Source organism: Tupaia chinensis, unplaced genomic scaffold (assembly GCF_000334495.1).
Source record: "Tupaia chinensis unplaced genomic scaffold, TupChi_1.0 Scaffold000311_2, whole genome shotgun sequence".
Classification (NCBI taxonomy): Eukaryota; Metazoa; Chordata; class Mammalia; order Scandentia; family Tupaiidae; genus Tupaia; species Tupaia belangeri.
In genome coordinates, this window is record NW_006159803.1 from 3,113,745 (window position 1) to 3,117,526 (window position 3,782).

A 3,782-nucleotide genomic window follows, 5' to 3' on the forward strand; every position below is an offset into this window, starting at 1 on the left:
GGGGAGGACCCCCGCGCGCGCGGCTGGCTGAGACTCACCCGGGGCGGGCCTGTGTCCCCATCCCGCCCCCGGCTCTCGCGGCGGAAGGGCGGGCTAGCGCCTTCAGCACCCGCGTGCGCACCAGAGGTCAGCGATGGACACACCCCTGCACCTCCACCCCTGCCGGGTTGGCCCCAGGGAGGGCAGGATTCGAGGGTCCCTCTCGAATGGAGGAGACCAGGAAGCGAGTGTGCGGTCTTAGTCACGGAAGCCTTGGGCAGGCCCAACTCTGCCTCTGGATACTAGAGTTCAACTTTTGGAAGAAAACTGTTTAAGATTTTTGTTTGTTTTTATTTTGTATGAGGAGAAAGTGGGAACTCCTCAGGGGGATGGCCACGAGGCTCTCTCTTCTCTTCCATTATCTTCTCCCGATTTTGAGTGCCCACGCACACCGGCCAGCTAGGGATCCCGGAGGTGCAGTTGGCCATATGGGATCCAGCCACCTTAATCACAGCCACTGTCTGGCCCCTAAGGAAAACCGGTTTTTAAAGGGAGCCGGGACTGGTTGGTGTTTGCCATGGTACCAGGAAAAGGGCCCTACTGGGACTCGGCTGTGATTGGGGTACCAAGAAAAGGGCGCCACCGCCAGGAACTATCGTTTTAGTAAGGTGCCTTATGCCAAGGAATTTCACTGAGATTCAGAGCCCATGTCAGGTGCCCCTCCTCCTCTCTGTCTGAGCCATAGCCTGTTCACACCAGCGCTCCTGCCATCCTAATGTTGCCTACGAGGTTTCTTTTCTGCTCAGCAGCCCTCCTCCCTGGACTGTGACTCCTTTCACTCCTCCCTTTCCTCTCCCCTTTTGTTGTGTACTTTCAACAAGTACTTACCTAGTGTCCAATGAGTTTTGGCCAAGCCCTGAAGGCAGAGTGTTGGCCTGGCCGTGAGCCAGGTGGATGAGCTTCACTTGGAATCCAGGAACTTCCTGCTTCTAGAACTGCCGGTGTAATGGATGGGGAGATGTTGGCCTCAGCCCCTCCACCACCAGCATCCGTGCGGGAAAACACTGGAATGGCCCTAAGAACTGAAATTTGCAGTCTGCCTCTTTTCTGACTATTTTACCCACATTTGTTAATTTTTTGATCATTTATTGATCAGCTATGGTTTAAATTATTTAGAAATATTCTCAGCTGAGTAAGCCTGAGAGAATTCACCCCAGAATGGACATAGGGTTTCTGCACCTTTTTGGCAGACCTCAGTCCCCAAAGGTCAGAACCATCTTCATGGTCATGACAGAGAACAGCTTCTTTGGTAGGTCCAATTCTGTGGCATGGTTTTGGGAATTCATCCTGGGATTTCAGCTTAAAATCTATTTCCTCAGCCCTACAAATGTTTTCGTGAGCAAAGTATACCCTTTAAAATATTATTTTTTAATTGTTTTTCATTCATTCATTCATTTCAATGTGAACAGAGAGAGAGAAAGCAAGCCAGCAGGTCTGGGACTTGAACCATGCTCAGCCATGTGGGAGTGTCCAGTGCCTTAACCACCAGACCACCTGCTGGTCCCAGTATAACCTTTAATAAAGCTTTTTCTATTTGAATCAGGTAAAGAGGATTCTGTTGTTTACCAATAGAAATCCTAGCTTGTCCAATGTATTTTAAATTTTTAAATTTATTATAATTATTTTTATTTGCTATAGGACATGTGTACTCACCAGAGTGAGAGAGAGAGAGAGAGAGAGAGAGAGAGAGCAAGCACCCTTCCAGGTCCAGGACTGGAACCATGGTGGGCCATGTGGGAGTCCAGCTCCTTAACCACAACGCCACCTACTGGCCTCTGTATTTTAGATTTAATGAAGGATGGGAAACATATTTTGAGTAACACATTTTATGTATTCAAGATGATGACACTCTTTGTCCTTGGTAGACAAAGGGCTTTAAATTATGTTCTAGTCTTTTCAGTTGATAATAAGAATTCCTAAATCCAGGTAGTTAAAAAAAACAAAAAAACAAAAAACAGGATTATTAAATTCAGTATTTGAAGGTCCAAGATTGAGGGGCCGCATCTGCGGAGGCTCTTCTTGCTGGTAGATAACATAGTGGAGGGCAGGAGTTTGAGCAGGGCAGTGTCTATGTCCATGTATCTCTGACTGTCTCTTTCAAAAAACTCCTTATAAATGAATCAGGATTTGGAGGGACCAGCAGGTGATGTGGTGGTTAAGGCACTGGACACTCCCACGTGGCAGACCATGGTTCAAGTCCTGGACCTGGTGGCTTGCTTTCTCACTTTCCCTCTCTCTCTCACAAAATTAAAAATAAATGAATGAATAAATGAAATAAATTATAAAAAAAAATCAGGATTAAATTATGGAGGACACGCCCTGATGCTTAATCACTTCCTAAAGGCCCCACTTTTCAACAAAATAAGGAGATTGATACACTACCCTCACAACACCTTTATAATGGCTCACCAAATTTTAACACATGAATTTAGTGGGAGAGGCAACACATTAAAACCATACCAAAAGGTAGAAGATTAGTACAAATGCATTAGTTAATTTGCTCATCTGGAATTAACACTGTATATATTATATTCAACTAGAAAGATCTGCTTAACTTTCTTAAGTGCTCTTGGGCAATGGATGACCCCCAACTCTATGTAGTTGCTGCTGCTTCCATAAATTTGAGGACCCCAGGAATAAACACCAGCCAGACCTTCTTCATTCTTTGCCTATTACAGACACTGATCTACTGATGTTGGTTGGCTGCATTTTGGGAACAAATGAAAGAAGAGAGAAGCAAGCCACTCCTTTTTGATTTTGGGGGGAAGAGTTTGCCATAGGGGGTGTACACTTGCCAGAAAGAGACAGAGACAGAGGGAAAGTGAAAAATTACCCTCTCGAAGAGACAGAGACAGAGGGAAAGTGAAAAATTCCCCTCTCAGGGGACAGCCACACCACCATCCCTACTTTTCCATTCTCCTCTCAGGATCTTGGGCACATGTGCAAACACACATGTACGTACACTCACACAAACACATGGTGTGATTTTCAAGCCACCAGGTTCTGGACTTAAACGAGTGGGCCAGGTGGGAGTCCAACACTTTAAGCACAATACCACCTGCGGGTCCCTCCACGTTTTTTTGTTTTGTTTTGTTTTGTTTTTCTTCTTTTAAACCACCTATATGGCTGATGTCATTTAACAGCCACTGGAAAGATTGATTTGAATACTTTTGCTACCCATGCTCCCCTGCATATTTGTTCTGAAACTTTCACACTTAAAAATAATCATTCAAGGATGGTAATAAAAGCAAATCAAATGGTATATTTGTTTAAACAATTTATTTCAACACAGGCATTGTTTTACATTTACACTTTGTTGCACATTTATATGTAGAGAACAGGGCTGAAAATAACTGTATAAATGGATTATTTGACAAAGTTTTAACAGAAGTGCTTACAGATACTGGTTTTAAAAACAGAATTCCCAGGCTAAGTGGCAATACATTCACAAATTTGTTTAGAGAGCAAAATATTTACATATTTACACTGAACATTTAAGTGAGATATTCTGAAACACTATTATTAACAATAAACTCAGTGATAAGACCTCTTTAACCCTTTGGGTTTCTACAGAAGATTTTCATTTTATGGAGGTGTGAATCTTCTAATTTGATACCTATCTTCACTAAAACCCAAGTGGATTCTTTCACTACCTCCAGTACACCTACTTAACTCTTGCATAAAGTAACTTTTATTAGCTTAACACCAACCAAACTCTCCTTCATAGCAATTGGAGTTTTAAC